The sequence below is a fragment of the Elaeis guineensis genome, chromosome 1, assembly GCF_000442705.2.
Source record: "Elaeis guineensis isolate ETL-2024a chromosome 1, EG11, whole genome shotgun sequence".
Lineage (NCBI taxonomy): Eukaryota > Viridiplantae > Streptophyta > Magnoliopsida > Arecales > Arecaceae > Elaeis > Elaeis guineensis.
Window position 1 is genome coordinate 113,247,651 of NC_025993.2, and position 26,108 is coordinate 113,273,758.

General features: G+C 43.8%; 1 non-coding gene and 1 pseudogene across 1 annotated transcript in view; one reads left to right on the plus strand and one right to left on the minus strand.

Moving 5' to 3' along the window:
* LOC105038612 (uncharacterized) overlaps positions 1–2,790 on the plus strand; it is a 17,875-nt gene extending 15,085 nt beyond the window's left edge. The window contains exons 5-7 of the transcript XR_012142431.1: positions 1,122–1,204; positions 1,491–1,552; positions 2,540–2,790. This is a non-coding gene — a transcript (uncharacterized protein). The remainder of the gene's footprint in view (positions 1–1,121; positions 1,205–1,490; positions 1,553–2,539) is intronic.
* A 14,939-nt stretch (positions 2,791–17,729) lies between these two features.
* LOC140856515 (zinc finger BED domain-containing protein RICESLEEPER 1-like) lies at positions 17,730–18,853 on the minus strand (annotated as a pseudogene).
* Between the last annotated feature and the right edge of the window lie 7,255 nt (positions 18,854–26,108).

The following is a 26,108-nucleotide window of genomic DNA, read 5'->3' on the forward strand; positions in this document are numbered from 1 at the left end:
TATCATATCCTTTGAGAAGCTCTGGCTAGAACTTTAGTTTAGAGCTTTAGCCATTTTTCCTATCTAAAGTAAGCTACACGATACCAAAGTTAAATCTCTCTATATAACACTTGACTACCTGGATTGATATATTTTGCAATTGTTGCGTATCTGTTTTGGGTTGGATTGTTTGTAGACTTGGTACCTAGTGCAAGCTATCTTTATTAATGCACTTATATACGATTATCACTAAGAACATTCTAGTGATAAGAAATTGCATTTTTCTTTTCCTTTAGATCCTGTTGCCCAGTTTATCGTGAGGAGTATAAGAGTAAAAATGTCATTCTTTTCTCACTGTTGCTAAGCTTTCAGTGTTGGCGTTTGCTTTTATTCATTCTTGCTGCACGTTAGCACTTGTTTGGGACATGGCAATTGTGATCCGATACTGCCAATTTTTGTTGATTATTGTCATGGCTATTAGAAGGGTAAGAAAGTAATGTGTGCAAGAATATATAACATTTTTTAAAACCCAAAGGACATAGAACATGACCAGGTTCCAAATACTTTATATATTACCCAAATTTTTGTTTGCATTCTTTTCATGTGCTGCTTTCGGGTTCAAGCTAGTTGTGGGGTGAGTTAAACAAGACCAGGAAAAGCATCTTTTTTTTTTTTTTTGATAATCAGTTCTTGAAGAATGAAAAATAGTTATAGAAGCATATTTAAAGATGCTATGTAAAAATAAGCGATTTGTAACATGAAGATTTTAGGACACTACTGTACCCCCTGTGTCCTAGTCTCTGTCCTGCCTTATTTGGATTTGTGGGAGTGCAGGTAAATTCTGAAGGCATTGGTCTCCTCTCTCTGTGTGTGCGCGTGCGCGGGTGTGTGTGTGCGTGCATGCGCGTGGGTGCACGCATGTGTGGTGTGCGTGTTTGTGTGCATGTGTTGGTGTGTTGAAGTGGGGGTGTTGGGTCTGGGTGTCAATGGCGGGGGTTTGCAGATAGTAGGTGTAAGGGAAGTGTTTTTTTTTTAAAGAATAATAACTAATGAAAAATTTTGTTAATTTGCCAAAGGTGATCTTTGGATATTTATTTTCTTATATAGAGTAGCTGATTAGTTCAATTAACTTGTCTTTGCAGCAATTGGTGGTCCAACAGGACAGCTCCTTGAACATAATGTACAGGTCTTCAATCAAATTTCTGCAAACCTTGCCAACTTTCAGGTATATATGCTGATCGGCAGCATGCATCATGGATGTACTGCTTTAACGTCCCATGACTTCTCTTCTTTTCCCTTTTTTCCCTTCTTGTATCTCCTTCCATTTGCTTCATGAAAATAGGTTGAGGTTGCTCAAACATTTTATCAAAAAAGAAAAAAAAGGACCAAGTAGCAGCAATTAGCTGAACAAATGTTTATTTTCCAACTAGGTGCTTTCATACAACACAAGGCTGGCATGCAGAATATGTTTTATTGTTGCTGGTGGTTTTAATATATTGATTCTCTTGCAGATACAGGAGAACATCAGTCTTTTTTGCCAAACATGGGACAATATTGTTACAATCTTGAAAGAGTATGTTGTCAAGTGCTTCATCTTTTTCTCATTTTTCAATTCTGTGAAAGATCAACGCTGTTTCATTTGTGTATGAAATTATGTGTTATTCAAAGTATTTTTTGTAGGTTTAGTAATATGGTTGCTGTAATGCTTGCAATTTCATGGAGTGGGATTGCGTATACTATGTTCTTCTCTGTAGTTATTAGTATAAAATATATTGGTAGTTGAATTTTTCTCCCATGGTTTGAGATTCTCAATTGTATAAGAGTTCTACAGCACACCTACTCCTTATCTATAGGTGTTATCACTCATAGACAAATCATTTTTCTAACCCTAAGATTTGTCTGGAAGATACATACATGCACATGATGCTTTTGTAAGATAAATGCATAAAATTTATATACTGGCCCAGTAACTAAATTATCCTTTTAGGACTTGCCATCTATAATATCTATACTGCTGTCTGCTACCATTGCTTGTTCCACGTATTAGGTAGTATTCTTGTAATATCTTAAGAAAAAGGTTTCTTGATCTATAGATTTTTCCTAAACCCCTATTGTATGAGATTATTTATGCTACTTTTCATGGTGATGTTATATTTTTGTTGGCTATGCTGAGGGTTTGGGAAAAAAGAAAACGGTGTGCTGGGGAACATGGTGTTTTCATAGGGTGTACTTTGCCATGATGCTAGAGATGGATCTCTTGCAATTGTTTGATCCATCTATGTTCTTTTATTATGTTATGTTCTTTTATTTGCACCTGACAAAAGGGAAAATAAATGGAAGTCTAGTTTTATGGAAGTTGGATGCCTACTGTGTGTGTCATAAACAATCAGCTTAAGGAAAATCTTCAGCAAAAAGGAGTTGGCAGATGTTTTTATTTAGAAACACTTCACATAAATGGAACTTGGCAGATATTTTTGATATTTCTTTTTTCTTCTTTTTCCTTCATATATAGTTTCTCTTAGTGTGTTTCATTAACCAGTTTTCAAAACTTGTGTTGCAGTTCAAGTGATATGCCTGAGATAATGAATCAGATGCCACCGCTTCCGGTGCAGATAAATGAGGAGTTGGCGAACTCTATCCTTCCGAGGACAACCATGCCTATGCAAACATGATATCTGATATGTGGATGATCATTTACCTGGTTCCACATATCAGTTGCAGTAACAAATAAGCTCACCAGCCTGATTTGGTCCTTGTTCATTTTTCCCAGTAGTAAATTATCAGCTTACCCCTTCCCTATGTTTATTGTGCCCCAGTTGATCATAATATATATATATATATATATATATATATATATATATATATATATATATATATATATATATATATATATGTTCTTTATACAAATCCTGTGCAGTATGAGGTATGTAACCCTAGAGTTGTTCTAGGCATATATATTAGGTGTTTTTGTAAGAAATGTTCGTTGAACTGATTGATAGAAATAACTTTAATCTGTTGATAATTCCATTGTTGTTGAGAATACTACAGGGTACATCATCAGGATCTATGATTTTCTGCAGTTATTGGGAACAAGTTCGAGTCTGATAAACCTCGTTTGAATGTTTTAAGATATTAAGAAGTCATAATTTCGCAAAACCGTGCCTACGTGTGTGTGTGTGTGTGTGTGTTTCATCCATTGCTCGGCTATTTTAAGCATCATCATTATGTTTTTTTCTTGATCCTTTTTCTGAGTTCTTCTGGCTGGTCTTCTTACGTATGGTACGTGTTCCTGGAAAGTAGTTTTTATCACTTTTCTATTGGTGTAACCTAGACATCTTCCCAAAATGATGAGAGGAAATGATACGCTTAACCTCGGATCTGTTCTTTTAATGCAGGAGATCCACTAGAATTTATCATGATCATCGTGAAATCATATGTAAAAATTATTATATTTTTGTTCCGGGACTGTCGATGTGATGCTTGGCGCAGGAGGCCCAAAGGCTCTGCAGCGTCGCTGCTGGTCCCGCGGGTGAGGCCCGGGCTTAAGGACCAGAAATCTAGTTTCTTGCCTTCGACAACTGAAAAGGAATTGCTGAATTCGGAGAAATTATTGCTTAAAATTGTTCTATTGTGTATCTTTAATCATCTAATAAAAGTTGTCAGTGGGCTAATCATGATTAGTATTGTATTTTTTTTTATTCAAAATTTTCAATCAAGCTCAAATGATGGTGAATCTTTTTCCAATAATGGATGATGTGATAATTTTTTTATTGAATGGTCGAAAATATATATAGTAAAATGGTTCTAATCAATAATATCTCCTGAATTAGATTTTATTCTTATTTTTTTTTTTTTTTTTTTATTTTGCTTCATCATCATAAACTAAGGTGGAGAGAGGTAGATTTTGGAATGAAAATGAGTGACTCTCAGTTCAGCTATTTAATTGAAAAAAGTTTTGTCTCTTTTCAATCCTGATCTTTATTTTTATTGCTATTTCTTTTTCTTTCAAGCCTGTTTAGCACATTCAAGTATGGAGCCGTGACATTCAGCATCGGGCTCTGCTCAACGGTTAGAACCCCTATTTATCCTCTGAACCTACCTACATAATTTGCATTAGACGTATTCATATCTCATCAATTAGTCATGACTGATCTACCAATAATGTACGACCCTAATATGTACCTCCAATCAAGATTTTGTTGAAAGATGCATTGGTGAAATCATGTCTAAATCTGATTCTGATGCTTTGATGATGGGTTTGTTTTGCACCTTTCCACGGCAGAATACTTGGGCTTCTCTCACAATGTCAGCCATTAAATCATCTCCGCACAGATCTCAAAGCATTCTGAACTTCAATCTACCATCTGCACATCCTCGAAGCAACCATTGCTTAATCCAATGTTGGATTCGCATGAAGGAAGGTGAATCCTTTCATGCTGTCCTGGATGATCCATTCGTCTTTCTTCGTCTTAAAAAAAAAAATGTCCTGGATGATCCATTCGTCTTCTTCATCTTAAAAAAAAAAAAAAAAAAAAAAAGGAAGAAGAAGAAGATTAACATAGCTTATTGTAGATGGTTTAATGCAAGGATCCCACAGCACCATCACATCTATCTAAGGGTCTGTTCTTTTACAAGTAAAAGATTTATCTAAAATTCATATTTTTTTAGATAAATATTTTTTAGATAATATTTAGATAGAAAAATAATTTATCTATATTTTTTTACACATAGAAAAGTTGTTTTGGAATTTGTTATCCATGTTCTTTTATATTACTACTTTCCTGAATAAGTTGATAAAATTTATTCATATTTTCATGATATCTCTTATGCTTTTTAGATTTGATTAAATTATTAAGCATTAAATGATGGAGACATTGAAATGAGGATGGACATTTTAGATACAGAATTAAATATCTACTTTACTGATGATAAAAATGATTTAACCATTCTCTGAATAGGTAAAACTTTCTCTCATTTTATGGATAAATATTGTCCATAGTAAAGTAACTTATCCATCTTGAAAAATGTGAGAATATGAATAAATTGGTCAATAAAAAATTGATCATTTTTTTCATAATATTTACTTGCAAAAGATCGACCCCTAAAGGTTAAAAGCACCAAAAAAATGACCAGAAAACCTATGTTTGGCATTTTCTCTTATATAAGTTCTGTTGGAATGATATCTGAGCAAATATTATTCCTAAAATAGGGAGTACTTATTTCAGCCACATTTTACTGCTCTAGAGTTTGCAGGGCACGGGGACCGGCATGATTTGAAATGGAATGCCAAATTTGAACCTTAATCCTTTTTCTCCAATTAGAAGCAAGCTCATGTATTGATTCGAGGTCAGATTGTATGGCCTCCAAGCTTACTGAAAACTTTCCAAGTCTGGTTCATGAATCTATCCTGGATCCCACTCGAGCCTAATCCATGCATCACCAATGACAGGCATCCGACTTATCCCCCTTGAAATTTTTTCAAGCAATGTTTAATTTGAGAGGCAGTTTGAGGTAGCAGATAGACACCCTCTGCTCTAGAATATTTAGCATTTTGTGAGAGATTGTACCACATTTCAGGGATATAACAAATCTGCAGATTGGTTGCTTCTTTTGTAGCAGAGCATTTTGATCATATGTTGTGGCCTGATATTTTATTTTTTATTTTATTGGATTATTCATATCAGATTTGTGTATTTGTGACTCATCCAACTTATGAGGCTAACAAAACTATAGATTCAGTTGCCTCTTTTGTGTTAAAGCATTTTGGTGATGTATTGTAGGCTAGTCGTGCCATCTTTTGATATTTTATCTTTTGATTTTATCGGATGTATTCATACTGGATTTATTCTAATTTTGTCTCCCAGCATGCGCACTGACATGCGAACATCAAACAGAATAAATATGTACAGATCTACCAGAAAGAGTCGGATCCAATGCTTGACACATCCTTTATCACACATTGAGGCGCAACCTTTAAAAATTCTGATCAAATAGCTATAACACTTTGTGGTGCCCAAATCCCTCTCTTCTTAGCTCCGTTCTTGGAATATTTCTCAGCAAAATGGCGACTTTTTTTCTCCTCCTCTCTTTTTTGTTGAAAAATGAGAAATAAAAGCTTCTAAGCCGAAAGGAATGAAGGTTTGCTGAGCTCTTTACCTCTGCTTTTATTCAGGTTTTCGCATGTTGAGAGGAGAAAAAGAATCCTCTAATAACGAGAGCTATGATCAAAAAGTTGGTACACTGGACTCCAATTATTTTCTCTCTATAAATCTCTTTGAAAGTCCTTCCCTAGTTAAGGTGGTTAGTCCTCCTTCCCCAAGGCACAAGGAAAGAATGGGTGCAAAGAGTTTTCAAGCTGCATATATCTAGAGAGAGAAAAGACTTATGCCTAGGGCGGTAAATGAACCGGGCCGAGCCAGGCTTCGCTCGGCGAGGTTCGGCTCGATTGATAAATGGGCTATATGAACCGGGCCTTGAAACGAACCGGGCTTTGAATTGTTAGCTGAGTTCGTTTATTTAAAGAAATAGATGATCGGATTCGTTTAGTAAGCCCGGTTCGTTTATCTTTAAACGAACCTTTAAACAAGCCTTTAAATAAAAACATCATTTTTTCAAAAAATGTCTTGCAGGATAAAATTCAAATGTTATGAACCAATATGAAACAATTTGAAAATATTGAGTACTACAGTTATACTTCGCCCGAAATAAAAAAGTCATTGAAAAGAAAAAACACATTAAAGCAAATAGCAATCTATATCCATCTATGTTCAAGACTCTATATGAAAAACCAGAAATCCAGCACAACTTAAAACCAACAATCCTCCAATACAATTTTTCATAACGCATCCATGTTAAACAAAAAAAGCAAGTAATTTGGAGGTGCATCCAGCAAAATAAAAACATACAAAATATACTTGTTGCGGCCAATCCCTCGTCGTCTGGTCGTCGGGAACGAGTGCCTGCAAAAAAGTCCGCACTGACCGGAGGTGACTCTGACGGAGACCCTCCGACGGTCAATCAGAGAGGAGACTAGGCAACAGTAGAAAAGAATCAAGGAGCTCAACGAGAGAGGGTGAAAGCGAGGGTTAGAGAGGAAGAGTTCAAGGGTTCCGAAAAGACCTCCTCAGCACTGTTGCCTTCCCGATTTATAGTAGAGCGCGGCATGGCGCCATCATTAATGGTGCAGACAATGGAAGAATTATCAAATCACCGGACTGTCAGAGTCACCGTGAGGTTGTCAAATCGTCGTGGGGCTGTCAAATCGCTAGGGTTGACCCATGCCTTAGGTGGGATAATGCCCCAAGGAGGCTGTGCCGCATGTAGTTGTCAGGATCGACAGTCTCCAGCAGTCGTACGGCGTTTGAAGGAGCCGACTGACTATAGGTCGGCAGCTGGTTGAGGGACGTCGGGTGGAAGCCCGGAGACCCTCCGATGATCAGTCGGGCACGTTGTGGGAGTCGGGTATTGGGCTCCATAGTTCGACCAATCGAGAGCGAAGAGGGTCTGTCCGACCGACGTATACTCGATCGTCGGCGACGGCAGTCGTCGGTCGGTCGAGTCAGCCGCTGGTCATGTTGGCCCGATGGTGAGTCGGCGTGAGGGGGACCGGTCGGTGTATCCCAACAGTTGCCCCCCCACTCCTGAGTCGGATGGTGCGCTGGCCAATGTCTTTGTGTGGGCGGCAGCGTTGGGCAAAAGGAGTGGATTCCTATCGCATTAAGTCTTGATTCTGACAACAGTACCGCTGGTTGATCTGGTGTCAGGCATCTCATGAGTGCCGGGCGACCTGTCGGCGTCAGACGTCCATCGTGTCAGACGTCCCACCGGGAAATAAAAATCGCCGCTCCTGCCGTCTCTTCAGGAATGCGAATCGTCACGACTTTTTCGCCGCGTGACGGGGAGCCATTGGGCCGAACCCGCCCAGGCGGATAGAGGTGACGTGGTCCAATCTGAGGGCAGGTGCGCCGAACCGTCGGGCCGGAGAAGGGCCCAGATGTCGCCACGTGCCGCGATTTGGGAGATCCTCGTTGGTTGTGCTTCCATCTCGACCGTCGGGAGGCGCTATATATACAGGGTCGCCTGCATCCGAATTTTCACTTTCCCCATTCGCTGTCGAAACTCTGCCTGCGTGGTCCCCTGTCCCAGGTAATTGTCTCTGTTTTTCCCCTTCTTAGGAGCCTTTCTTTTCTTCTAGGGGCCTTCACCGTTGCTCGTCTCCTTCCTTGCTTTCTCACGGTTCTCTTCCTCCTTTTTCTTATTTTCTGTCTTCTATTCTGGTTCATGGCTAGAACATCTCCAAGAGGAGGTCGGTCGGGGAACCCGACTGACGACCCTCGGTCGACCCCGGAGGTGGAGGTCTCTTCACTTTCGGGGCCGAACGTCGATCGGTTCCGGGAGCAGTATTGCATCCCGGAGCAATTTCGGCTGTTCGCCCCTGGGGCTAACGGTCGGGTCAACGACCCGCCTGAGGGCCAGGTGGCCTTTTACGTCGAGGACCTCCGGGCCGGTCTTTGATTCCCGGTATCGGAGTTCGTCCGAAATGTGTTAGACGATTACGGGCTATGTCCGGCGCAACTTGCGTCGAACTTGGTTCGGCTAATAGTCAGTTTTGCCCTGTTGTGTCGGTTTTTGCCGACCATCCCTCGGATTTCACTCTTCCGAGCCTTTTTTGTCCTCCGACTCCACCCTAAAGTCCGAGGGTGGTGTACTTTAATCCTCGAAAGGGGCTCTCCTTCATCACCGATCTTCCATCGTCGATTCATGGATGGAAGAACCAGTTCTTCTTTATCTCTTCTTCTATTCCTTGGGGGTTCCCTACCCGTTGGGGGGACCCCCGAACCCAACCGAACGAGAACAGCCGGGTGGAGGCCGGAGATCGGAAGACTTCCACCGTCTGAAAGATATCTCGGTGCCGAAGCAGAGGGAGCTCGTCACCGAGCAGGCACGATACGATGCCGGTCTCAGCCCGGTCCCTCACCTAGGTTCGTTCCCCTTCTCCTTCCCTCTTTCTTCTTTTCTTTCTCTTTTTGGTGCTGATCATCTGTCGCTGTTTGCAGATATGCCACCGAGGGCGAGATTGACGGCGGCCGACGTCCGGCAGTACGTTGCACGGAAAAGCCGGTGCAAGGGGCCGAACCATCGCGGCCTCCTAAGAGGCCTCAGGTGGCTTCGCCGAGCGAGCCGGCTGCAGCGGAGGCGGAGCCTGTCATTGCACTGTCGGCGCCGACGGTGCCTGTCGAAGTCCCATCCGAGGGACCATCGGCCGAGGGAGCAGCCTCGCCCGAGGGACGGGCGCCGAGGAATCGTGAGAACATGCCAGCTGCTCAGCCGGCAGAGGAGGTTCGGGTAGAGGCGCGCGAGCCCAAGCACCCCGCGTCCGTTGCTGCAGCGCCTTTGGGAGAGACCCGGTCGGGCTCAAGCATGCCATCCTTCTCCGACATCAGGGCCTGGACATCCGCCCGAGGGAAGGCCCCGATGGCGCTCGGTGATGATAGAAGGTCGGCCGGTGGTGGGGCATCGACCGACTCCCCACTTTCCGAAGGAGCGTCGGCCCTGGCCAACCATGACTTGGCCAGGAGGCTGGACCAGGCGCTCATCCTCCCGACCGACATTTAGGCCATGAAGAATCAGCGTGTCTCTGACATGCTGTCCTCGTTCTACCCGACCATGATTCGGGTAAGTCGTCTTTCTTTCCGTTCTCATCATTGTTTTTATAGGTTCGGTCTTCTGACGGTCGGCTTCGTTTTGTGCAGCTGATTTATAACATATCCGAGCTGGAGGTCGGATATCGAAGATTCGACGATATGCGCGCGGCCTGGAAGGACAAGGCCGCGGTCGTCGAAGCCGATAAGGTCATACTGGTCACCAGTTGCAGCAGTCGGTCGATCGGGAGGCCCGGCTTGAGGGGGAGATCTCTCGTCTTACTGACGAGGTCTCCCGACTCACAAGCGCCCTGGCCACTTCGGGGACCGAGCTGCAGTCGGCCCGGGACGACCCAAGCGAAAGTTTCGCACCGTCCGTCGGCTGCGTCACGAGAGGGACAGCTTCGCCAAGGAGCTCAAGGCCAAACACGAGCAGCTCCGAGTAAGCCTCGAACCTTGCTAAGGCCGAAGAAAGTCTGTCCATCGCTCAAGCCGACGCAGATATTGCGAGGGCGGAAGCGGAGTCGGCGAAGGAAGCCATGGGTCGGGCTATAGAAGACTTCCCGACTCCGAAGAGTACCGAGAGGAACTTCTGGAGAGCGCTTCCTCTCGTATCGAGTGGGGTACGAGGATGCTCGGAGGCCGTCCGGAGCTTATACCCGGAGCTCAACCTCGGCAGCATCGTTCTGCCAGAGTCGGAGGCCCCAACTGCGGAGGAGACGGCTGACCCAACGTCGGGAGGTCGCACTACCACAGCAGAAGCCGAAGCAGACGCGGACCAGGCCACCGAAGGTCAAGCGATTCTGACTCCCAAAGCGGCACCGACCTCCGAAGCCCGAATGGATTCGCCGACCGCCCCCAATCTTCGGCCGATGGAGGAAGCCGACTCTGAGGACTAGTTGGTCTTTTGTTTTTTTACTTCTGTTTATCATACTTATATTCGGGCTTCGGCCTAGTTTTGTAAACTTAGCCCAAACTTTAATGAAATCGAAGTCAAAGTCTTTTCAACTTGGACTCTTCTCCTTTGTATGTCTCTTCTCTTTCATGTGTCGTGGGATGTGTTTTGTGTAATTCGCCGAAGCACTTTTTGAACGCATAGGTCGTAAGCCCAGCGCACTAGTTAGGACGTTCGGTAGAATCCTGGTGATGATCCGAGATAGTCGGCAATGTGCGCCGCAGCAAAGACAGAGCAAATTCCGACTTTGGATCAGCCTTCCGATTGTCGTGCGATGCGACAGTCAAGAGCTTAAGTCGAACGCCTATTGCCCAGATGTGAGTCGGGCGCATTCGTCGAGCCGAGGGTCGATCGACCTTCAGACATGACTTGATGGTTGGGTCGTTCCGTAGGAACCGATAGTCGAATGTTGCTCGAGGCGCTCAGTCGAATGGCATCCGACACGTTTAGTCGAATGGCGTCCAACGCGTTTAGTCGGAGAAACGATGACAAGTCGAATTCCCATTACCCAGACCTAGGTCGGGTACTTACGTTGCACCGTATGATAAACGGTGGTAAGCCGAATATCCTTCGATCGATCATGACCTGGTCGGTAAGTTGTGAACGGACATTGGTCGCGTCGGCGTTTTGCCTTTCTTGGCTGGGGCAGAGTCGGTGAGTCAGCCGATCATTTTGCCCGGGAGTTTGACTGTAGGAGTGTAACTCCCGTCGTCGTGGATATATCGGCCCTTTTAAGCGTCCGATGCATCGTTGGCAATCGGCCGTTGGTCCCCAGTGGAACGTTAGGTTCAATCGGGACGTCGGGGCTCGCACTTCTTGGCGAGCGCCGACCCACAGTCGAAGAGTCGAGATTCCAGACTCCAAAGTTTTGAAACTGAATTTATATTCGAGTGAGTGGATACAAAGTTCATTGGTAGTACAACTTTAGGTTGTCGGCATTCCAGGTCCGGATAATGGCATTCCCTTCTAGAGTCTCCAGTCGGTAAGCTTTCGGCCCGTAGGTGTCCCTACCTTGTAGGGTCCTTCCCAGTTCGGAGCTAACTTCCCCTGGTCTAGAGGCTTCGAGACTTCTGCCTTTCTTAGGACGAGGTCTCCAGGCCTGAAAAGCTTTGGTTTGACTTTGGCGTTGTAATATCCGGCTACTTTCTGTCGGTAAGAGGCCATACGGAGTTGAGCCTCGCTCCGAAGCTCGAGGAGGAGGTCTAGGTCGGCCCTCCGACACTCAGAGTTGTCCGGCTCTCGATACTACTCGATTCTAGTCGATGGTAATCCGATCTTGAGCGGTATCATCACTTCGTCCCATAGGTAAACTGAAAGGTGATTCTCCGGTCGGGACATGGGTGTCATCCGGTACGCCCACAGGATGGAGTTCAACTCCTCGACCCAGAGGCCTTTGGCTTTATTCAGTCGGGTTTTTAGTCCATGCAGAATGGTCCGTTGGTCACCTCGACTTCACCGTTGGACTGTGGGTGCCCAACGGAGGTCAACCGGTGCGTGATATAGAATCTCGCACAGAAGTCTCTGAAGTCTGGTTGTCGAATTGTCGTCCATTGTCGGTGATAATGGTGTGTGGCAATCCGAACCTGAAGATGATGGACTTCTGAACGAAGTCCTCCATCTTTCGTTCAGTGATTTGCGCCAGAGGCTCGGCTTCCACCCACTTAGTAAAGTAGTCGATGACGACGACTATGAACTTCCTTTGGCCAGACGCGGAGGGAAGGGATCGAGTATGTCGACCCCCCACTGGGCGAAGGGCCACGGGCGACGATAGGGGTGATTTGGCTGGCTGGTCGGTGTTGTACGTTAGCATACCTCTGGCATGGCTCACACTTTCGAATCAACTCAGCTGCATCCTTCCTCATGATGGGCCAGTAGTAACCTTGCCACAGGACTTTGTAGGTCAAGATTTGCCCCCCAAGTGATTTCGCAGATCCCTTCGTGTACTTCTCTGAGCGTGTAATCCGCATCGGTCGGTCCCAAGCATCTGAGCAAGGGAAGGGAGAACATCTTTTATAGAGTCGGCCATCCATTATCACATATTGGGAGGCCGACCATCGGAGCCGTCTGGCCTCCATGGGATCTTCAGGGCTAATCCGTCGGTCAGGTACCAAACAATCAGATCCATCCAGCTTGGTTCAGTCACCAGTTGCAGCACCTCTTCGGCCTTGTCGATGCTCAACTGCTCGAGACTCTCCACGAACGTCCGGCCCAAAACATCGTGAGCTGAAGTCGCCAGCCTGAAGAGTGCATCAGCCCGAGCGTTCTCCAATCTAGGGATGTGGGAGATCTCGAAATATCCGAGGCGTACCGCAAGATCTTTCACCTTCTGGAGATATTTTGCCATAGCCGGGTCTCGCGCCTCGAATTCGCCTTGACCTGCCTCACGATCAGTTGAGAATCGGAGAAGACCCGAAGGCTGTCGATCCCAAGCTCCTTCGCATCCTCAAGTCGGCGAGGAGTGCTTCATACTGGCTTGATTGTTGGAGGCTTTAAAGTCGAATTGGAGGGCGTACTCAGTGACCACCCCTTCCGAGTTGGTGAGCAGGAATCTGGCCCCGCTCCCCCGAGCATTTGAAGCTCCGTCGATGTGCAGTACCCAGGTGGACCCGGGGTCAGGCTCGGAGATCGCAGCTCCTCCGGGGTTCCCGCCTTCCGACCCTTGGTCGGTTGTCGAGCATTCTGCAATAAAGTCGGCCAAGACCTGGGCCTTCAAGGCAGGTCGCGGTCGATACTGTATGTCAAACTCACTGAGCTTCATCGCCCATTTCGCCAGTCGCCCAATGTGTCGGGTCGGCGCAATATCGCCTCAGGGACTGGTCGGTGAGGACCACAATGGCATGCGCTTGAAAGTACGGACGGAGCCATTATGCGGACACGATCAGGGCGAATATCATCTTCTCCGTCTTCAAGTACCGAGCCTCAGCGCCGTGAAGCACTTTGCTGGTGTAGTATATAGGTTGATGAATCCGGCTCTCATTCTCTCGGATGAGCACCGAGCTAACCGCCTCGAGGGAAGTGGCCAAATAGAGATACAGCGTCTCTCTGACTTCCGGCTTCACAAGCAGCGGCGGGGAAGCCAGGTACTTTTTCAGGTCCTCGAAGGCCTTTGGCACTCATCCGACCAAGAGAAGCCCTTCACCTGCTCAGGATTTTGAAGAACGGGAGGCATCTTTCAGCCGACCGAGAAATGAATCGGCTGAGGCGATGATTTTTTGTTCAACTGCTGGACCTCCTTCTTAGTGTCTGGGTGCCGCATGTCGATGATTGCCTTTATTTTCTCAGGGTTAGCTTCGATTCCACGTTGAGAAATGAGGAACCCGAGGAACTTCCCCGAAGTCACTCCGAAGGCGCACTTAGTCGGATTTAGCTTCATTTGGTGTTATCGTAGAGTGCGAAAAGCTTCCTCGAGATCTTGAACATGATCTATAGTCTGCGCACTCTTTACCGGCATGTCGTCCACATACACTTCCATATTGCGCCCAATCTGATCTTTGAAGACCTTATTGACGAGTCGCTGGTAGGTGGCTCCGGCATTCTTCAGTCCGAAGGGCATTACTCTGTAGCAGTAGAGGCCCTTTGCGGTCACGAAGGTGGTGTGCTCCTCGTCTTCGGACGCCATCCGGATCTGATTGTATCCAGCAAAAGCATCCATGAAGCTGAGCAGTCGGTGGCCGGACGTCGCGTCTACCAGCTAGTCGATTTTTGGGAGCGAGAAGCTGTCCTTCGGCAGGCGCGGTTTAGGTCGGTATAATCGATGCAGATCCTCCAACTTCTGTTGGCTTTTTTCACCATGACGATGTTGGTGAGCCAATCGGGGTATGTAGTTTCTCTGATGAAGCCTGCCTCGAGTAGCTTGTCCACTTCTTCGTCGATGGCCTTCTGTCTTTCAGGAGCAAAAGATCGCTTCTTCTGCCTCACTGGCCTCATCGCTGGGTCGATGTTGAGTCGGTGTGTCATTATCTCGGGGGGATGCCCGACATATCCGCTGCCGACCAAGCGAATACGTCGACATTGGCCTTCAGTAGCTCCACCAACTGTCGTCGCTCGGGGTCGGATAATTGAGATCTGACCCATACCATTCGTTCGAAATTCTCCGTTATCGGGATGGGAACAAGCTGTTCGGCCGGTTCACCTCGTTCTTCCTCCTCCCGTTGGTCCAACTTGTCGACCGTCAGGGAGCCCTTCAACTCGTTGCTTTGAGCGGAGATCTGGAAGCATCGTCGAGCGAGTGTTGATCCCCGCGCATCTCTCCGACTCCATTTTTGGTCGGAAATCGAACCAGAAGATGATACGTCGAAACTTCGCCCTGAGGGCGTTTAGTCCGAGTCTTTCAAGTATGGCATTGTAGCCGAAGGCACTTGGACGACCGCAAAGGTCAAGTGGACTGTGCTCTGTCGTGGTTCGATTCTAGCCATCACGGGCAAAGTAACTTCGCCTTCCACTGTGACAGCATCTCCAGCAAAACCTATCAGGGGTGTAGAGACTTTCTTGAGTCGGTCAGCCGATAGCCGCATTCGGGAGAAGGTCGAGTAAAACAAAATATTTGTCAACTTCCATTATCTACAAAAATCCTTCTTACATCATAATTCGCTATTGTTATCGAGATAACAACAGCGTCGTCATGGGAGTTTGGATGCCCCGAACATCCTCATCTGTAAAAGTAATTACATCGTCTTGGCGCAGCTTCTTCGTCGGCTCCCCTCCAGTGATCGTCCCTGGGCCTAGCTGTTTGGAGATCATGTTGATGACCCCGCCGTAGGTTGGTTAGTCGTTGCTTCTTCAGTCGGCTGGGGTCATCGGTCGGTGACGGGCCGCGTCGGGGGTCCCTCTGAAATTTACCGAGATATCCCTGACGTATGAGGGCCTCGATCTCATCCTTGAGTTGGATACACTGCTCGATGTTGTGGCCATGGCCCCGATGAAATCGGCAGTACTTTCGCCGGTCGAGCCCTTTGCCTTCAGAGGCGGAGGCCGTCGCAGATATTCTTCCCTTCGATCTCCATCAAAATCCATGCACGAGGAGCAGAGAGAGGAGTATAGGAGTCATACCTGGGGCGCGTTGGCCTCGGACTCCATCGTCGAGGCGACCTCTGATTCCGTCGCGGGGGTGAGACCCGACTGTCGGTCGGGGGCCTGCTAGGCTCGGCAGGGGCCCGACCCTTCCTTCGCTTCTCCTTCGGCCCTTGGACTCAGTCAGGCGCCGATCGGAAGCTCCCTCATCCGCGCACATGTACTTGTACGCGCGCTCCAGCAGTTCGGCGTATGTCCGGGGGAGAGTCTTGTCCAAGTAATAGGTAAATCGGGACCCCCTCAGCCCCCTCTTCATGGCCGAAATGACCATGTCTTCGTTGAGGTCCCGGATCTCAAGCGTGGCCACGTTGAATCGCGTCACGAAGCGTCGGAGCGTCTCATTTTGTCCTTGTTTGAGAGAAAAAAGGCTGTCCGAAGTTCATGGCGGCTTCCGACTGGTGCTGAAGTGGGCCACGAAAGAATGCTCAAGCTGTCCAAAGGAGTGAATACTTCCGGGGCGAAGGCCGGAGTACCAGGCCCTGGCAGCTTTGTGAAGTGTGGCGGGGAAGTCGATGCAAAGAAAAGCATCGGTCGCCCCTTGGATCGTCATGAGAGCCTTGTAGCTCTCCAGGTGGTCAACTGGGTCGGTGGAGCCATCATAAGGCTCCACGTGTGGCATCTTGAACCGATTGGGATCGGTTCGTCGAGGATGAGTCGGGAGAGAGGTTGGGCGGTCTGGAAGTCAACGTCGTTCGAGGACTTCTGTCCGTCCACCTGCAGTTGGGCGAGCCGACGGTCGATTTTTTCGAACCTGCGTTCGTAGTCGTCGATCCGTCGGTGCTGAGAGATCCCAGGGGTGGAGTCTCCCGATGAATCCGAGAGGGAGGCGGACGGTGTTCGCGGCCGCTTCTCCTTCCTCGTTCGTTCCAGCTGGGAGGGAGATGGCCGTCGAGACCGATGGGTATCACGCCGCGGTCGCCCCTCCTCTCGGTGGGAGCGCTGTGGCAGGTGCTCCCGAGGAGGCGACGGGGACCGACGCGGGCGCCGGTGGCTGCTCCTGGAGGGCATCAGGTGTACCGCCGGTTGCTCCGCCGGTGAGGGCGGCAACCGGTTTGGTTGTTGTTGAAGGCTCTTGACCGAGTCTGTCAGCACGGTCATCTGCCGCACGATCGCCGCGATCTGTGCTCCGTGGTCACCGCGGAATGCGGAGAGTTAGGTTCCGCCATGGAGGGTGGTGGAGAGGCCTCTTTCCGGCGGGAAGAGTGCCTCGCCGATCCGGTGACCCTTGACCGCTGAGCTCTGATTCTCGTCATCTCGATAGATGTTTCGAGTTCCGTGAGGGTTGTAATCCCTGTCGCTGTCGTTTCCCTTCCTGGTGTGCCAAAACCTGTTGCGGCCAATCCCCTCGTCGCCTGGTCGTCGGGAACAAGCGCCTGCAAAAGAAGTCCGCACTGACCGGATGTGACTCCGGTGGGGACCCTCCGATGGTCAAGTCAGAGAGGAGACTAGGCAACAGTAGAAAAGAATCAAGGAGCTCAACGAGAGAGGGTGAAAGCGAGGGTTAGAGAGGAAGAGTTCAAGGGTTCCGAAAAGACCTCCTCAGCACTGTTGCCTTCCCCGATTTATAGTAGAGCGCGGCATGGCGCCATCATTAATGGTGCAGACAATAGAAGAATTGTCAAATCACCGAGGACTGTCAGAGTCACCGTGAGATTGTCAAATCGTCGTAGGGCTATCAAATCGCTAGGGTTGACCCATGCCTTAGGTGGGATAATGTCCCAAGGCGGCTGTGCCGCATACCGTTGTCAGGATTGACAGTCTCCAGCAGTCGTACGGCGTTTGAAGGAGCCGACCGACTATAGGTCGGCGGTTGGTTGAGGGACGTCGGGTGGAAACCCGGGGACCCTCCGACGATCAGTGGGCGCGTTGTGGGAGTCGGGTATCGGACTCCATAGTTCGGCCAATCGAGAGCGAAGAGGATCTGCCCGACCGACGTATACTCGGTTGGTCAGCGACGGCAGTCGTCGGTCGGTCGAGTCGGCCGCTGGTCATGTTGGCCCGATGGTTAGTCGGCATGAGGGGGACCGGCCGGTGTATCCCAACAATACTAATGTTTAGCTTGAGAAATGATTACCTCAAACTAGTCAATCTGGCAATTTAATCTCCTCATATGGTGCTATTGCTTCACCAGCCTCAGCCTGCAAAGCCAAACAAGATTAGTATAAAGGCTTGCTTTTATGATAAAAATGAAAGAAACAATGTAGTTAACAAAAACCTATCTTACTTCATTTTTCTTTTGTTTCCTATGGCAAGCACGCACCAAATCAGATCCACAAACAAGAGCTTGGACTGTATCCTTTCTAAAAGATGCATGATGTGTCTATAACTCGACCTCCAGCACTGAATGTGGACTCGGAAGTAACAGTAATAATAGGAACAGAAAGTATGTCTTTAGCCATCTTAGATAATACTGAAAATTTGGAACTACATACTTCCCACCACTTCAAAGCATCAAATTTAGCCCCAGGTTCACAAGCATGCTCTGTTTCATCTAAATACCTCTCCAATTCATATTTTGTAGTCCTCCCAACATCCCTTGTCCTTAGATAAGCTACAAAATCATCTTCCTCTGGTGTTATTGCTTCATTGTCAAACTCAAACCCCATATCAACACTTGAGGATGAGGGCACACTGCTGGATTGTGAATGTGATGAAGACTCATTGTATTCTTTAACATACTCATTAAAGAGTGAGTATAAAGATGTCTCAACTGCCTGAATATTCTCTTCCGGATCACTATAAATTTTGGGATAACAAAATTTGACCAAAGACATCTTTTTCCTAGGATCCAATATTTCATTCAAAGTCAAAAGCAAGTTGCAGCCACCCCAATACTTCTCAAATTTCACATTCATTTTCTTGACCAAAGAAAACATATAGTCTACATCACTCACAATATGTTTATTTATGAGCCCCTTCAACTTCCATAAATGCACAAGAAACAAATTACATGTAGGGTATTCGGCGCTGGATATCAAGCTTGTTAACACATCAAACACAGACCAAAACTGACAGATTTTAGATGCTTTGACCCAATCTGAATCTAAAGAAACAAAGTCAAATCCCATATCCCTTTGCTGATACATAGGAAAGACAAACCGAAACTCCATCACCCTCTTAAGCATCCTATATGTCCCATTCCACCTCGTTGGACAATCTAAAATCAGTTGCTTTCATGGCAAATTCAGTTGCTTCCTAATCACATTGAAATTGCGCAACCGAGACTCAGAAGCAGATAGATACTTTACCCCATCCCTTATTTTATCCACAATATGTTTTATTACACTCAACCCATACTGAACTAGATATGTGTCCAACAATGCACATGAAAAGCGACCCACCAAGATGCAAAGGCAACTTTCTACGTTCAAAATACACTTTCAAATTGCCAATAGCTGTGTCATTATATGATGCATTGTCCACTATTACACTAAACACCTTATTCTCTATCCCCCATTCTCCAAAGCATGCAATCAATGCATCACTAATAGCTAGTCCCGTGTGTGGAGGTGGTATATTACAAAAGTTAAGAACCCGCTTTTGTAATCTATACTCAGAATCAACCAAATCCCCGTCACCACCATATATTGAACCTTTTGCCCACTTTTCCACAAATCTGTTGTTATACAAATCTTTCTAATCCCTTTCAACAAGTTATGCAACTTTTGCTTCTCTATATGATCAATGTTCATACATTCATTTTTCATAGCAGCCCTAGAAATCTTTTCAATGAGGGCTAATTTTTTCCAAAAACTTTATAAAATAAACATGCTCTATCATATTGAAGGGATACTCATGATATAAGATCATTTCAGCCGCAGCAGTCTTAACTTTATCACTATCATATGTAAAGTTTGTGAGCCGACCTTGAGATTCACCAACTTTCTTCAACTATAAATTTTTCTACTTGCTCATTCCTCTCTTGTGGCACTTTTTTAGATGCCTGCTAAGGTGCGTTGTTGTTGAATCCTTAGCTGAAAAAGTCTCCTTGCAGTGTTTGCATTGGATCCTCTTCTCGCCATTCTTGCCTTGCACTTCCACCATCTCCTCCCAAACCAGGGAAGTCTTCTTCCTCTTCCTCTTAGGCTTATCCAGAGGATTTGCTTCTGTGGTTATGGCTGTAGATGCTCTCTCTATCCCTCCCATCTTCTGAACCAAGATTGATCTCCTCCTCAGACATGTCATCATTCATGTCAATTTCTTTTTCAATGTCTATCGGTTCTTTACTCATTGATATAGGAGATGAATCCTCAAATGACATAAACCTACAAAATCACATCACCACTTTTAGTACAATCAAAATCATAGCAACGTACCAAAAGGAGTCAAGAGGACTAGAGGAATCACTTACGACATATTATATAGACAAGTAGGACTTAGGAGTCAAGATGCCACATTCTCAATCACAATCACAAGTCACAACTCATGAGTCATGATTAATTCACAGATAAGATATAGTTAAGCATATATAACATCAAGTTTTAACCATCACAAAACACCAAATTCAGTAATTTACACAAAGATAAGAAACAAGGCATCAAATTCCAAAAAAAAAAAAAAAAAAAATCAGATTCTGCATGGACAAAAAAAGTCTTGTTAGCACATTTCCATTTAAAAATACCTCAAATGAATTGAAGGAAATCAGAAAAGCAGTGAAGTAACCTTACATTCTTATAGTTATATATAACATACATGACATATATGGATTTGTGTTAAGATATGAATGAAAAAAAAGATTACCAAGTAGCCATATTCTTATATATAACATATATGGTACAGTAAGTCATTGTGGATTCTCTTCACGATCTAAAGATGAGATGAAGTCAAACAAATTATGAAGGGTACGTGCAGCTGAATAGACAGAAGCTTTATGATATGCCTAATGAGACTTCTTTGCTCGTTTTGCAACCCTCGACGTCTCTCTCCTCAAATGGACCGACGTCCAATTAAAAAAAAAAAAAAAGAAACACTCATAGGTAAGTAAAGGGAACCTTGTGGAGGAAGAGGCGAGGGGACTGGATTTCAGAAGTGAAGACGAATAGGAAGGCCAAGGGTTTCTGTCTCAAGTCAAGTATAAAGCGATGCCGTTTCCTTCAAAGACTGAAAAAAAATGGGCCTCGGGCCTGTCGAGTAGTTCGCGAACTACTCAGCCCGGCTCGTTTATTAAACGGGCCTAAAAATTTGTTTGGTTTTGTTTATTTAATATTTAATAAAAGTCTGGGCTTAATTAAACGAGCCGAACCCGGGCCTGTTTGTGAACAGGCCCGTTTATGCTAGAGCCCTACTTGTGCCGGAGGTCTTGTTTGACATGGAGAGGCTTAGAATTTTTTTTTTGTGGGCTTATGGAGAGAGTGGTGTGGACTCCTTTGAGGATTGCAGTGATTGGAGTGAGGTCTAGAGATTTTAGAGATATTTTGTTCTAGTTCTTTTCATGGATTTTTTTTTTTCAAGGATCCAAGTAGCTGAGGACGTGGCTAAGAAGTTTTTGAAGTGTTTTATTTTGCTCCACAGAAATTTAGGCGCATGATTGTTAATAGAATTCCTTTCCTTTCTGTCTTGGAGAACAGAATGAAGTTTTAACGGGTGAGAGGGTTTCTGGATGGATTTTTAATGGGGATTTGGATGTGGGTTTGAGATGCTTGGATTGGCTTCATTCATTAAAGAATCTTATAGCTCATTAGAGGCAAGCCTGCTTTTGGAGGAGTTCTGATAGAGAGCCAAAGATCATTGGTAGGTGTCGTTGATGCTCAAATCTTGTCTGACCATGTTTTGATGATCCGGGGTGTGGTGGGTGCTTATCAATCTGCTCCGTTTAGGGTGGTGCAAAACAAAATGCTAATCTGCTACGGAGAATCATGGATCCACATATAAAGAGAAGACAAAGACTCATTGAGGTGGCTTTGGTCAAGCTTTCTTCGATGCTTAAGTCAAACAAGATTTTTGAATAACAAATAAGAGTAGCAAGAGAATAAACGGATGGAATTTATCTGATTGAACTATCTGGATGTGGTCCATATTAACATGTATCGAGATTTATTTTAGATGTTTAAATTTGATCGACACTTTGATTTAAGGTAAGTCTCCATTACAATGATAGGATATACTTTGTAGTGGATGTGAAAAAATAAATTCTACTTAACCGTTGTGGAAAATTGTTATTCTAAATTTTATAGCTGATTTAAATACTGTATCTAATGGATGAGGTACATTATAAAAAGACACATTTTATAAACTTGGTCCTAACTCATCTGAAAGCACATGTGGGTTCTTCTCATTAAGAATATTTAGAGTTGGGTTTGGGAAGTCAAGATGGATGGTGAGCATATCGAATTTCTTCTTTTTATAATTGTGGGATAAGAGACGGTGTTATTAGGCTTGAAGATTGAAGACCCTTTTTGTTGAATTAAATTCAAACTATTTGGAATTTCATGCCCGCGGTAGAGGATCTTTTGTGTTTTTATTGGGACTTAATTTATTGATAAATAAATAAATAAGAAAAAAAGAGGAGGTAAGAAGAAGAGGGATGATGTGCTTAAGATTTTTCCATCATCATCCCCTCATCCTTCTCCTCTTCTTGTCTAGAGGCGGGATAGGTTGCCGGTGAGCCTCCATACTAGCCACCAACCCCCCCTTTTTTCTCCTTCCCGTCTAGATTCAAGAAGCCATAAAAAAAAAAAAAAAGAAAATCGATGGTGGACTCGGTGGCAGCATCTAGGTTGAAGGGCTGGCCAATATATCTCCATCGACCACCCTATTGATTTAATCAAAAAAGAAAGAAAAAGAAAAAAAAGGAATCATTGAATCTCAGTTAATTGACGGCTCCCTCTCTCAATTGTCAAAAATTGATGGTTCAGTGTGAGGACCTGTGCAGACATGTATTTAATTGCATATCGGTTATTCGGCTGGAAAGATCTTTGGTACTTATATAGTACTAAAGAACTCAAATAATACATTCCGACTAGCTTTTTGGATAGGGTCATATATCGTTACAGATAATATCAGAGCCGATATGATCCATAGCCTATGTAAACTAGGAGATACTACAGTACAGATTCATTGGAGCTAATTATGGGCTAATTGTGGTGTATATAAATGGATGCATAGATTTGATCCTTAGCTTGGCGAGAATGTCAAGGCTTAAATAAGGAAAGTATATGCAGATCCAAACCTAAATCCAGATCTACTCATTGCAATGGATTATCCAATAAGGCCACAGTTTGAACCCATTTAGTTTATAAGAGAAGGAAAATTTGCAATTTAGTCCCTTCATAGATATTTTATTACATAAAGGTCCCTATAATGAAACATTATTGTGTAAGGTCCATGGATAATAATTTTGTCCCTATAATAAAGTTTTATTATGCTCTTTCCATAATTATATCATGGTCCCTATAATATGGTTTAATTTATTGCATAAAAGTCCATAAATTTGCACACAACATGATTAATTTATGTGCTATTTAGTTTGTTTATATGCAAATAAAATATTACATGCCTAATCTTATATTCTTGATGATTGATAATTTATATATTCATACCATGTTTTGCATATAAAATTGATTGATACTATTTACAAAGAATTGAAAATTTTTAGATTGATTACTAGGGATGATCACCAAAGTGATCTTGGGCACAAAAAATAAAAAATGTTCTATAATGCATAATTCTAGATAAATATAATTATTCTAATAAAATTTTAATAGTGTTATAATTGCATCTAAGTTATTAAAATATTGAGGTATTTTTAAAAAGCATCTTTATGTTCAATGCTTAGACAGGTGAACTAGCAGGAGTGTGAATCAAATCAAATGGCACTTTTATGTCCAAAGGCATAGTGTTTGTTTGTAACTGATATTTATGTCTTGTTAGATTTACTAGTAAAGATAATATACCACTAAACGAGTACAGCCATTAGCATGTTATGGCACTCAATTAAACGAGAGACCTAATAATACACCTAGTTGTCCATCAAAATTGAATATAAAAATGTAATTTATTTTGGATAAAGTTTAATTATTATTTATTCTCATTATGTGGTGATAATGCCAGCATATATTATTTACTGTATTAATTCCCACAATCATTGATAGTAACATAGGAAAATTTTTTTCTTAATGGGTCAATTTTTTGGAATTGAAAGAAAGAATAATACTCACATTGAAATATATTGACCTTTACCTGATGCTCTGAGTAAATGAACCTTCACTATTTATGGATGAAAGTACATCAAAATAAAAGAGCTTTTTGATAAATTGGAGCATTCCTATCATCTCAGTTTGTTCATAATGAAATCCAACATGGCAAGCTAAAGCCAGCATCCTAATGATGAGATTAGTCTCCATGAGATAGGTAGGAAAGGCACCTTTATTTTTGTGTGCATTTTGAATCTAATTTAATAAATGTTTCATATTTTATCTAGTAGACATTCGTGATCATGTCATGGAACATTTTATCGAGCCCAAGGTATTCGATCCTTTGGGAGTCAGTCCCAACAATCGAGCAATCACACTTATAGTTGGTGTGAGCACAATTGTCGTCACATTGATGCTTACAGAGTCAGTCACTTCGGAGGGCATCATCCTCTTTTAAAATGGGCAAACAAATACATTTTGTATATATCTTTTGTTAGATGTGTGCCCTACAAGTCAATTATTGGCTGACATATTTTATAATTTTATGACATAAAATTTATACTTATAAAATATTTATTAATAAAAAATAATTTTTATTTTTAATCATATTTTATGTGTCCATAATTTATCCTAAAAATTAACAAATTATTTTATTTATTCTCAAAGATATTGAGAATTTGAGACATACGTTATTAGTGATTGATTTCTAAAAGCTTCCGATCGGAAGATCATCACGGTGGATAGTGATCGATCCAATTAGATCGGTACATGGATCACCTTCCTTTCGGATGGATGAGTCTCGAGTCTATAGTGCATGGATACTGGGTAAGAGTGCCGATGGTTGTTAGAGAACAACTTGTACTGAGCATGACCAACACGAGAAATCACTTGGATGACTATTCACTCATCAGTGGTCTTCTCGATGCTGCAGTGGTGTGAGTGATCTTTTGATTTGCAGTGCATTAGCTATTTGTAGTGAAGCTACTGAGTTTGACCTCACCTAAACTTGGACTCTTAGTCATTTGAATCCTTATAGTGTATGTTGGCTTTAGTGGGTTCAGGTTCACTGTTAGGAGTAGGATGCACCTAAATAAAATCTATCGATATTTGTAGAAAGAAGTAGTCCTATATAACCTGCGAGACTGAATTTAAAAAATCTTTGATCAAAGCAAGTGTGAATGCTGAAATTTTTTTTCATAAGATTCACATGTGAATTCGACTCAAGTCAATTTGGCATTTGACTGATGTTGGGGTTTGACGAGTTCTCCATGACTTCCATCGAGTTGAAACTCACGATAGAAAGACTGAATTATATGGTAATAACACCTAGAGGTTTAATACTTCTATGCTATTGGATTGTCATTACATACTATTAGGTATCACTGATGGATTGTGAGACTCATCGAGCATCATCTTGATGATCGATGATCTTTGATAGGCAGAGTTAGAATTATTCCAATCCATTGAAAGAAGTTTTGATGATATCGTAATAGAATCATAATATATCTCATTACCAGACAGAATAGAACCTATGAAATCACATGCAAAAGAGTTTCTTATCTGATCAGATGGTTGATCAATGATTATGAATCATAGAAGGGAATAATCGTCAATGTGATTAATGATTAACCCTATGTGAAAGTTGAAATAAAATAATTTGCTATGAGTTAGTGAATTATAGGAGGATTAATTAGCAATTGAATTGCTAATTACCTCATTTGATTGAGCAATAAGGTTCGGATCAAGTCTAATTGAATTGGATTCAGTTTGACTTGGATTGGGTTTGGCTTAATTGAGTTATGAGATAACACGATTGCAAAAAAATTCGAATCCTGATTTGATCAGAACTTGAGTTCAGTTAAATCCTTATTGGATTAGGATATGAATTGATTAGGTTCATCTAATTGGGTCTAATTAGATGAGATTTGGTTTGAACCAAATTGGATCAACATACAGTCCAAATTAGTTTGGACTTGATCTCATTGCGCCATCACCCGATTGCCCATGTCAATCCTCACGCCAATCTGATTTTGGCATGGGGATTTGAATGCCAAAAGAGTGTTGTCGCCCACTCCCTTATCCCCTCTTGATAAGGATCAAGTTGGTTTCAATTTTGAATTCAAACTCGTTTTGAATTCAAATTTTGAAACTTGATCTTTATCTAGATGAGAAGTTGTTCGCATCCTAACCTCTTTGGATGCCATCTTTTAAAGGGCCTTCCTTTTTGGCATGCCATGAGATTTTATCATTGAAAAAGAGAGAGTTGGTGTGTGTGCTAGGGTGTGGGTGACTTCATCTGGTGTGGAGAGATCCTTAGGCTTCTAGGCTGGG